At 36.9% G+C, this 12376-nt stretch overlaps 1 protein-coding gene across 1 annotated transcript in view; it reads left to right on the top strand.

The window, feature by feature from the left end:
* Positions 1 to 1317: 1317 nt before the first annotated feature.
* The window catches only part of LOC112128205 (delta-sarcoglycan-like), a 110856-nt gene continuing 99797 nt past the window's right edge, over positions 1318 to 12376 (top strand). Inside the window, exon 1 of the mRNA XM_024230014.1 lies at positions 1318 to 1411. The gene's annotated coding sequence lies outside the window, so the exon portion shown is untranslated. The remainder of the gene's footprint in view (positions 1412 to 12376) is intronic.

The following is a 12376-nucleotide window of genomic DNA, read 5'->3' as shown; positions in this document are numbered from 1 at the left end:
GTGTAGCAGAAGCCGGCTAACGTTGGCACTTATTTTGATGTATTAAAGGGGTGAAGAGATCTCCAGGCCTTCATTCGGTTCCTGTGAAAGTCTAAGGATGGATCGAGAGTCTAGTGTGGAATTTTTATACGGAACAAAGTAGATAATGATCGTAGGAGATGTAATAACTCATCTAAAGATGGTTAGCAAGCCAATAAAAAACCCTGGTTTTTGCACTAAAAATGGCCTACTTTGAAAATAAATATTTTCTCAGCCTTCTAAGTCATAGACCTGCGCTAGGTCTCATTTTTTAAACGTTTTCCTAGCTTCAGTCAATAGCCGTAAATTCAAAAGTTCTGGGACATAGTTTTATGAAAATTTCAAATTGAGCTGTGGAGCCGGTGAATCTCTCTGGAGCAACGCCCTAAACCGATCGATAGGAAATTTTAATAAGCTTTCAATTAATCACCTTCCAATTTGTCCGATTTTTCAATCGTTTTCTAGTTATTCGTGATTTCTAGGTGGAAAAAACTTGGTCATGGAAAAACCTATCACTCTCTCTCTTTCCCGATTTTCAAGAATGAATAAATTTTAAACCGTCATGTTTTCGCAAATTTTAAGCTCTACAGCTTTAGTTCCGAGATCTTTTTCAAAAAAGTGAACTGGAAAGCGCCAATTCTTACTTTGACTATTGGGATTCGGAATGCTTCTTCTGAGATAACCACTTTTTCACATCATCACGGAAATTCAACTTTTTTTTCACATTTCAAAGGTGTTGTGTGGCAGTTTGCTTTCGAATATCCCATTGAAATAATACGATTATGTATATCAAATCGAGTGAGAGACTGATCGGTTTTTTTTCCATGAACCACATGTTTAGCCAAAACTCACGAATAACTCGAAAACGGTTGAAAAATCGGGCAAAGTGGAAGGTAACCGCTAACTAAAATTTCCTGTCGAATGCTATAGGCAGCTGCTCTCGAACGATTTTCTGGCTCCACAACTCAATTTGAAGTTTTTGTAAAAAGTACAAAAATTAACATATACTGAGGAATGACTGAAGCTAGGAAAACATTAAAAAAAAGCAATCTTGTTCAACGTAAAATTGCTAAAAAATGAGACCTAGAGCGGGTCTGCGACTTAAAAGGCTGAGAAAATGTGTATTTCCAAAGTTGGCCATTTTTTCGTGCAAAACCGTGCAAGAGTTAATCGCGTTGATTTTCATTATCTTGCGGTTGAAAGAAAACAGAAGGGTCATAAGGAAGCAATGTGCTGTTTTTTTAATAATAATTAATTTTCCCCTTAAGTTGTTAACATAATGTTTGGAAATTGTTTCAGCTCCAAGCTGGCAGCCACTCTACCGCACAGGAATGTCCTGGTGATCGGCGAAAGGTCGCATTGGACGACAACGCTCCCACCAGCAAATCATCATGTAAGTAACGAAAGTGTTTCAGATTAAGAAATGTATACATTCAAAGACAAAAAAAGGGGGCATCTGGCTTAAGGGAGATACTAACCCAGCCGCATACCGGGGTAGGTGAACTACCCTGAGGTACTGACCTAGGGTCAGCACAATGGGGAATGTCAACGCCTCAGGGTGAAAGTCCTTATTTTAATGTAAACCGAATTAAACGATATCAAAAATTCAGGAGTTTTAATAAAAAAATATTTAATTATGATCTTGATTAAAAGAAGATCCATCAAAACACGGGAAAATCATTTAGTGATAAATTAAAATTTAAATAACGGTTTATCACATAGATATGCTCTTTATAACGCGTATTTCCTCCTCTGGCCTAGCCTTAAGTCTCCTTGGCATTGAGTAATAAGCGACCGAATTTTGTCTTGAAAAAAAGAATCTCATTCTTCAAGAAAAGCGGTTATATCATGTCCCATAAATGTCCTATTCACTTATCCATATCAGGGATTCATATCAGGAAAAGCTGGCCAATTCATTGTGGTAATCCCTACACCCTCTAAGAAATCGGTGACATGTACATGCGGTCGAGCCTTATCATGCATTAACACGAAGTTGTCCCCAATAAATGGAGTCCAGTAAACGTTCCATAAAAACTTCCTCAATGTACCTTAGCCCAGTCAAAGCTCCATTCTGTATGATATTCAGTTCATCCCATCATAAATTGATTGACTCACGAAACATGAAGCAAGGCGTTCTCCACATCGCTTCCAGAGACGGTCTCGTCATCTGCCACAAACCAAACCAGCACTCATCTCTGAAGAGAACAGCCCCATTTTTCAAGTGTCCAAGCGAGTTGCTGATTTGCGAATCAGGTTTTTTACTCGATGCCTTTCTAGTAGTAGAGAACCTGATGCGGGTTATGTAGAGTTTAGGCTATCATCACCAAACCTCTGCTCAACCTTATTTATATTACGGACCGTTTGTAATTGCCTACTGTCAAGGAGGCCGTTGAATGACGGTTCCGTAATGCGGTAAGACCAATAAAATGACCGTCTCTGGCCGTCGTGCATCGTGGTCGACCACTACCTTCTCTTCGACTTGACTTCCGGTGGCCTTAAACCGTGGCAGACGATCGAGGATGGACAGCTCGGCACACCGAGGGCCATGTCGATAAGTATCTGCTCGGGAGAGCTCTTCTCGACTTAAAAGAAAGTTTAGTAAAATTTACTGTTTCATGGAAAAATCAATTAATTTACTCGACAAGTTGGTTTTATCGAGGATGAAAGAGAACTAACTTTCTTCATTTTTAATCTAAAGCGTATAAAAGAAATAGTACCACTCGATAAAGGTAAACAACAAATTGTTAATGTTGTGTTTATATTTTAATATTTTATACGTAGTTATTATGGAAAATAAATAAATAAATACAAGTGTCCAGTTTTTGCTTTGAATGTATTTTTAATAATTTTTCTGTAGACATAGGGTGGCGGGGTAGGAATTAATAATATATTTACATTCACTAGTTTCGTGGTCCGCTTGACCAAGTAATTTCTTACAATTAATTAAGGTTTTTAGTTGAGATAAAAAAGTTAATGGCACGAGCGGGATTCGAACCCACGATCTTCGGCTAGATACACCGCTGCTCTACCACTTAAGCTATCGTGACCTCGATCAAGCGGACTACGAAACTAGTGAATTTAATAAGTTTAAAATGAAGTATACCTTCACTAGAGCTCTCCGTGGCCATTTCATTTGTCGCCGAGAATCAAAATGATTACACGACATTCGATAAATGGCAAAAAGGAGGGAAAATTCAAAAGGTGGGGTTGAGATGGGAAGTTGGTGTCCGAGTGGATCGAGGTCACGATAGCTCCAGTGGTAGAGCAGCGGCGTATCTAGCCGAAGATCGTGGGTTTGAATCCCGCTCGTGCCATTAACTTTTTTTATCTCAACTGAAAACCTTAATTAATTGTAATAAATTTACAACTTTTTTCTTAATGACTTGTTTTCAACCTAAATCTTGTTTGCAGTTAAAATTTCTCTTTTTTATTATTATGTAATTTTAACGTTAATTTCAATCCATTATAATTAGGGGTCTGATTGACCAAATCACTTCTTTCAATTAATTAATCTTTTTATGTAAAGTTTTGGTTGAAATAAAACAGTGTCACGAGCGGGATTTGAACCGACGACCTTCGGTTCAATACGCCGCTGTTCTAACCACTTGAGCTATTGCTCTCTCCTCAAGTGGTCCTCCCCATTGCAACCTACAACCTTTCGAATTTTCCCTCCTTTTTGCCATTTTTCACTTGAGGTCACGATAGCTCAAGTGGTTAGAACAGCGGCGTATTCAGCCGAAGATCATGAGTTCGAATCCCACTCGAGACACTAACTTTTGCATTTCAACCACAACCTTACATAAAAAACAGCACACATTCTTACATAAAAAGATTAGTTAATTTCAATTTTATCCGTAGAACGCTGAAGTTCATACGCAGTGAAAGCCAATTGTTAGTTTTCATAATATTTATAACTTTTGAAAACTTAACTTTTAACTTTTGCCACTGCCTTTCGTTTCAACTTATTTGAATTTCAACATGTTAACTACAAACAATAGTTATTCGTAGGTGAAATGTTTGTTCTAATTAAATTAAACACTAAATTCTGTTATTGTTTCTGCCAATGGCGAAGTTAATTATATCGGTAGCAGTGTAAGTAAATCGTTATTGTTTCTTATTTATAAAGTGACAAATTTTAAAATAAATTTTAGTGGTATTTTTAAGAAAGTGTATTGTGAAAATTTTCATTTTGCCAACCCACGCGATATCGCGGATCCATCGAATTTTAATTGTGTTAATTATCTTCGTAATGAATATGAAGCGTCTGTTCGGGGGCGATTTTAATCAATTCAGACGTTACCCCGAGTTTCAACTGACCGGAAGGTCTGCCGTGATTAGCCTTCTCTGGATTGAAAACAATGCAAAACTAGAGTTTAATATTCATACAAAAACCGAGTAAACATGAATGAATGTTTTGATTTTTCATAAATATTGTAACTAGTATCTGTTGGAAAATAGTTCGGTATGAAAATGGTTGGTGTATACTCTCAATTCATTAGCGTAGACTAATTGAAATTAATGCCACTTTTTTTTATCACAATTTGATTATCTTAATATATTTTGATTTTTATAGTAAACTTTAACAATTAATTAAATGTTTAATTTGTTGAGTAAACGTGTGTATTTATTTCTACCATAAAATCGAGTTTTGTCCGCCAGGTCTGTTCTTCTTCGAACATTTCAAGCTAGTGGTTATTGTCTTTTTTCTTTTTTTTGAAAAAAGCCCATTTGTAAGTATGTCGGGTTCGAATGCAGGTCCGCTGGATTCGAACCCGGGACTTTTCCGTTAGGTGATGAGCGCCTAAACCGTTGCGGCCACCGACGCCTCCTCAAGTGGGTATTGTTCTTATATAAATTGAGTTAAGCCTGAAGGAAATGATCACGAAGTCAAATTTTGGACAACTTTAATTTTTCGGGCCCCGCTACACGTAGATATAATTTTTTAGAAATGTGTGTTTCTTAGTGAACTGTTGTTTCATAATTTGTTGAAGGCGTGAGGAATGGTCAAGAATGAGGTACGTTCGGCCTTCAGGGCCTGAAGATGACCCGAATAAAGGGCGAAACGTCGACAAAAAATGGAAAAGGTGTTTTTCTAAACTACCTTTTTTTTAACCGCTCCTCACGACTTCATCAAACTAATTTTTTGGGCTAAACCTATGTAAAATCATTTAAAGATTACAACTATGAAACGTGAGCTGAATTAGAGAAATGATGAATAGAACATCCAACATAACACGCCTCACATCGTTTCCTTGCGGCGACTAATTAATATTGATAAATTACCCAATTATCTCTGGTAGGAGGTGGTGTGATAAGGGGACGGTTGGACTTAAATCTAGTTGATTTAATGGCATTCAATTTTATCAATTGAGTTTTAAGTTACGGCCTCAAAACTCTCTCGCCAGTTTCGGATAATTTTTCCCCTATCATGTCGCAATTGCAGCCCCGCCGATCATTATCATCCAGAATGCTCCTGGTTGAAGTATTCCGTCGTCGTTGCTTTCGAGTACGTGATTTAAATTTAAAATACACCGCATTTTTATCGTTTCCCACTTGTGAAATGTAGCGTGATACATGCAAAATCAAATAATACGTACGATAAATTTACGTTTATTGAATTCAAATAAATCTACTGACTTTAACCTTTTGCCTTTCTAATTTTGTATAAGTGAGTGGATTAATTATTCGGTTAATTTTTGTATAGTGATATATTATGTAAGTTAGTTGAGGTTGACCGTGAGCTTATAATTCTTTGGAGCTTGATGGGCATCGGTCAGGAGTGAGCTCGAAAAGAAAAACGACACAATTGACTTCATTTCCCGTCCTTTACAGTTTATATAGACTCTTCTTCAAAGGCGAAAAACACAAGTAGAAGGTTAAGTTTAACATCTTGTACGTAAACATAAACAGTGCTGCCAGAAATTTATGTTTATGTTCAGTGGTATTTAATTGAAATAAACCGAATGAGGGTTCTTTTAGCTAGTAGTGAAGGTTACGTGAGCAGATTTTCCAGGGTTACATTTTTTTACACGAATACTCTAGTTAGGCGAGGTGCTCCTGAAGGTTTCTAGTGGTAATGATTAGAGTAATTTGAGACGATTGCTGTATTGTCTGGAAAGTTCAGGGTGGAGGCTTGTGGATGGAATGGAAGGTCAGTTGAGTGCACCTGGTACAGTCTAGGGCCAGAACTGCCCTGGTGTAAAGGTGTACACCAGTAATGTAGTTTGGGTAAGACACGGGCCCTTAGATGACTTCGAAGTACTGGTAAGTGAGGTAGCTTCGGTGGATAAGGTAAACTAACAGCCCAGTTTCCAAACTCGATCAAAAGATTGGCTACGTTCAAAGCAAGGCCATAGAACAGTACTGTCCCAATTCTATACTAATCAAAAAAACAAGTTCGCCTTCCGGAGTTGCCATTCTTTTTGACGTATATCAGTTTGTTATATGGGACCTGGGGCTTCTGTGTCACCTGGAGGGCATCCTACTATTGTACATTTCTTCAAATTCTCTCTTACAGACAGTTAGCATCCCCAACTGCTCCCAAAACCCTTTTTACTTCTCCGTTCACGATTAATGGCGTCATCTTTAGTTCTGCCGTACCTTTCCTCCAAATATTTTAGCCCTCCACGAAAAATAACTCCCTTCTATCAATTTCATGTTAGATACCTTTCTAGGACTCAACCATTCTTCGTGGAGTAATTCAAAAATGAAGAATAAAAACTACATTAGTTTTCTTTTTGCGTTAACGGCTCAAGCAGACGCCGAGAGACTCGCTTTGTCAAAAGCCGTTAAAAAATCGATGATATCCTAAATGAGTAGACATCTGAAATAGGTTGAACACGCTACTTCTAAGCGGTTGAAAAATACCTTGGAGGTGCTAGTGGCCAGTTTGCGTGAAGCCCGTTGCTCAGGAGAACTTTGGACATCTCCGAAAATTTGCATATTTCAACAAGCAAGAATGGGCAATTTTTGTTTTTAATTCCCCGGCAAAGCTTTGAAAGTATATAAAAGCATTCCAGATTTTAATTATATTTTATTATTTCTTTAAATGAAACTCCATTGAGTTTTATTTTTTTTAGATGGCTGAAACAGCAAAAGTTATCAAACATTCAAACGTTGTTAGCATGTTTACTATTTTTACTTTTTCCGCTAATTTTTATTTAAAAAGAACTATTTAATATTCTTAGAAGGAACGAAATATTTTCTTTAGTACTGGCTGACATTTTATCCATTATCGCAATACGTTTCTCTTGAGAATATACAAAATAACCATGAAATCATGAAAAGGAAAAGTCTCGGTGGATATATTATTTGTCACCAGTAGAGGATTTAAAATTCGACTAAGGAAAATATTTTTTAATAAAATCAACAGTATTATACGATTCCATCAAATATCGAACTGACTAGTTATTTTTTAAAATTGAATTTCATTACCAATAAATTTGTGAGGAACGACAAAACATTTCAGGTTAACATTAATAACAACTTTTTTTGAATTACTTAATCTTTATGTAAGTTATTGGTTGAGATAAAAAAGCCAGTGCCACGAGCGGGATTCGAACCCACGACCTTCGGCTCAATATACTATTGCTCTAACCATCTGAGTTATCGTAACTTCGATCCACTCGGACCTCACCTCTCGAATTTTCCCTCCGTTTTGCCATTTTTCAAATGTCGTGTAATCTATTCGATTATCGGAGAACAAATGAATTGGCCACGGACAGCTTTCGTGAAGATATACTTCATTTTACTTATTAAATTCATTAGATTTCGTGGCCCGATTGACCAAATTACTTTTTTTCTATTAATTAATCTTTATGTAAGGTATTGGTTGAGATTAAAATGCCACGAGCGGGGTTTGAAATTTGTCGCCGAGAATTGAATAGATTGAATGGTGTCCGAGTGGATCGAAGTCATAATAGCTCAAGTGGTAGAGCAGTGGCGTATTTAGCCGAAGGTCGTGGGTTCGAATCCCGCTCGTGGCACTGGCTTTTTTATTTCAACCAATACCTGACATAAAGATTAATTAATTGAAAAAAGTTATTTGGTCAATCGGACCACGAAATCTAATGAAGTTACTTTAATAGATAATAACAACAACTTTTTAATATAGAACATAACATTTTTAATATACAGAATAACACCTTTTTAAATTATAAAACATATCGTTTATTCATTAAAAAAATTAAAAATATGATTTTTGGTTTTGAGAGAATAAATAATTGAAAAATATCCAAATCGATTGTGCTTATTGGGCTTTCTTAACTCGATCCTCTTACCGAGCCTTCATAAGAAAAACAGGAAAAACTTGTAACGTATACAAAATAATGGAAAAACTCCACGCAAACGATGATACTTTAAAAACTTCACACCGAATCCCCTGATTTTTAAAAAAAGAGCGACCTCAAGTCATGAATTTTTTACTCCTGTGAATGGTCACCGGGTGCGACGCAAGCTATTAAAATGTGTAAAATTTAATTCCTTTAAAACAACGCTAGTGATCATTCGTCATCATCCTTTATAATATTTTGTATAAAAAAACAAACATTTATTTAGAGACAATTGAATTTTGTGAGGCGTACCGGGGGTTTAATCAACTGGGCACAAATATCCGGCGTGAATAGATAAATTGACCATTTACAATCAAATCAACGATCCCAAGACCGGAAAAGGCAATTATTTATGAAAATTGAAAATTTACATAACGACACGGTGATGTATGACCTGCCAAACTTACCGACCCCATGCCTGTTTGTGTAGGTCGGAGTGTTAATTGTTTTAGTATATTAATAAAAAAACCGTTCGCCTGTTAACACCGTTTAAATGAATGCCGTTCGTGTATCGAATTTTTATTAAAATATCCCTTAATTGACCTCGGTATATTTAACATCTTCCTTCGATTATTATTTTTTTTAAAAAGTTGTACATATTTTCATGCAAAACATTTGTTTCATTAGCCTAACTTTTTAAATTAGAGTGAATTTTTCAGTTTTTTATTTATACGCTTTTTATATTTAATTACTGCAAATATATACCAATGCAAGGAGTTCACGATATGTAACCATGTCCAAATACTATGTACGTACATTGATTCAACGAAATCGATACAACTAAGCATCCTGAAAACGATACAGATTGACTTATATTATTACACGCATAGAACAAGCATTTAGTTCATTTACCGTATAGGAAGCCCGATGCTACCAACGGACAATTCTACCATAATGCTATGAAAAAAATATGCCAAAAAAATCGTCAGATAATAAGTAAGAAGGAGGCCAGGTGGTCGACTAGTAGGGCGTCCAAGTCGAATTTGCCTCGCTAGCGGTTCTGGGTTCAAATCCGGTTATAGTATGAAAAATATATTGCAATGTGACTTAACCCCTCCCTCGAACGCAACACTAAGCAGTTGGACATAAGCCCTGGAATATAGCAGGAATTACCTTACTTCACGTTGGCAAAACACGGCAAATCCGATTTGTGTGTTTTTAATTTTTTTATTAACCGCTTTTCCAATCTTTCTGAAACCTTACTATTCTCGTATTATACTATTTTCTAAACATGGTGATATGCTTAAACTGGAATTATATTTAGAAGAATTTTATTTATGAAACCAGGAAATTTCGTTTCCCCCACACAAAAATAAGTAATTTTTACCTTTCTAAGAAACTTTTGTCAGAAATTGTCATCCAAAATTAGTCAAACTTTGCACGAACATTCTCGACAGGTTTTTACAATATTTTGCATAGCATGTGGTCAACGCTTTGTTTACTGCGTTTTGTAAGTAATTTTAGTGTTGGAAAACGTGCGCTCTTCGGCTTTCAGAAAATATATATTTATTTACACTCTCACTCTGTTTTCTTTCTTTATTCTTTATATCCATTGTTAATTTTTAGCGTCNGGTCTGCGAAATGCCGAAACGCAGACTGATCAGCCAAACCACCTGGGATGGACAGACAAAAATGATTGGGAATGACTAATGAACTAATTACCCTAAATAGACTATGTCTATAGTGACATAATATGTAGAAAAAGATTGATCTATTGTACAAAAAACGATTTGTTCATACTAGATCGCTTAAATTGAAAAAATTATTTTGAAATTAGAAAGAAAAATATTTATTTTGACAACGATAAGGTCTGATCGAAATACGAGAATTTATATTTGAATAATTTTCTAATAAATTTTCTGTGAATGTCATTTCTCTTTAAACTTTTATGTTTTGTGACTATAAATATTGAATTTAAAGTCAAAGTCCTTCAAAGCTACTTCTCCAAACCGACAGAAGTCATTTTTAAATTGTGATTGTCACCTGGAAAAACAAATCTCCCTTTTTTGTTTTAAATCAAAATTCTTCTATTTAACTTTTTTGCATAATGGAAAAAAATTGGACACGTCTGTAGATTTTGTCTAGTTAAAATGATTGTAAGAGTAGTGGCTGAACGAATTTTCGAATTTTATGAATTATTCTTTTACAAGTGTCTTAACTTGTTTCTAAAGCGCAGTTCGCACAATAGTTCTTCGTTTGTCTGGACTCAAATTTGAGACATCTTCTGAAGCTCTTTGCCGTCCTATCCGCGATTTTCGATTCAGGATTTAAGACTTGATTCCCCCCCTAAATCAAGGCTGAGTTGGGACAAAAGCCTTTAGAATATTAGATAGTTTGAAGTTGGGGACATATTTCAGCGTCTCGGGACGATATGAGAAATAAGTGGTGGGTCTCAGTTCTAAATCACGGTCGCCTTTGTTCTTGAGACCACGCCTCGGGGCTACAAGTCCTCTGCCAGAGACAAACCCCTGCAAGCTATTTATGGCCAATCCGCTCCCACGCTCAGATTATCCCCTACTCAATTTATTTTCAAGCTCATATGCCTAAATTAAATATATTCTTATATATTGTCCGTGTTTGGGAAGAGGGCCACGATGGCCGACTTTAAATCTTCTCGAGAAATTAGGGGTAAATAAAAAATATTTTAAGATCACTTACTAATAACGGATTTTTATGATAACAACAATCTTAATTGATGAAATTTTATCAATACGGACTGTAAAAAACGGTGAATATTCTAGCAATTTATAAAAATTGTGTCATTTCACTTAGTGGTCTACAAGGTGATTACCTCAATCCAGACTTCAGCATCTCTCGTAAAATAATTCTTGCAAGAAAAAAAAATAGCAAACACACTATATCCCAGAATTTAATGATACTGATTACCAGTTTACATGAGATCAAATCTGCCCCCGCATACACGTGAAGATGATGTATTTGTGTACAGTCGAGCCAATCTCGCAGTCCACCGGCAATTTTGTAATTTGCAATATAATTTCCGAAAGGCCTCGAGAATCACCCATCACAGGTGTTATCAGTCCGGGGTCAGACCTTGGTCTTATCCTTCCAACCGCCGAGGGCTCCAGGGACTATCAACATCTAGGCCATTTCAGCACCCAACGCAATCGGTTCCTAAATCAACCCATTTACACTCTCACTCACTCTTAAATGCATCCTTTCCTATTTTCTTCACTCCGTTAGGGTGGTAGAGTACTTGAAATTCGTACTATTTACTAATCTAATTGAGGGTTGATAGAGTACTCAATATTCTGCATGGGCTCTCTCACACTACACATTCTCGCCAATAAATTCATTCACCCCGATACACACTAGTGAACAGAAGACGAGATAACCTTCAATTAATAGCCCTTGGACCAAAAGTACCTGTCCGTATGCCAACCTGACACGGCATATCCTTAATCGGGTCCCTCGGGCGAGGATGACCCTTATTCTGCGAGTCAGATCCTCCGAGTGCCACTTATAAACAGTGCTCTTGATACGTGAAAGCGTCTCCGGCGAATCTGTCCACCCATAATGTTAATTTCTTTTAGTCACGTTTTAACGCATTTTTATCTTGAGAGGGCCAGATCGCGATCGAGGTGGGACGTTCTGGCCTTAGCCGCCTTGACCCTTTTTTTTTACCCTCGAGATCTATGTGCAATAATCACCGTTTTGCCGAAATGCTTCACTTCATTGTATTTGTCCAACAAGACCACAACAAGAGGGTCGACGGAGATCCTATCACCGGTAGCATGACCTGCTGAGAGAGTCGGTGCAGACTAGGTAGGTAGAGCGTCTATCGTCTCGAATCAGCACAAGCGCGCGCCAAATCGCGTGCAATGCTGCTGTGCAAACATTACCAAGACTCGAGACACACATCTAGTCTGTGAAGACATACGGAAAACCGGCGTACTTCGGTCTAAGTTCCAAGAGCGTACCTCGGTAAAGGTATAGTGGAATAGACGACTTGGATAATAGGGCGAGACCTACCCAGACGAGTTCGGCCGGACGGTCGTATGGTGGAGTCA

The sequence above is a fragment of the Cimex lectularius genome, unplaced genomic scaffold (genome assembly GCF_000648675.2).
Source record: "Cimex lectularius strain Harlan isolate CLEC.00 unplaced genomic scaffold, Clec_2.1 scaffold475, whole genome shotgun sequence".
In the NCBI taxonomy this organism is placed as follows: domain Eukaryota; kingdom Metazoa; phylum Arthropoda; class Insecta; order Hemiptera; family Cimicidae; genus Cimex; species Cimex lectularius.
The sequence above is the reverse complement of the archived record's forward strand: the minus strand, read 5'-3'. Positions and strand labels throughout refer to the sequence as shown.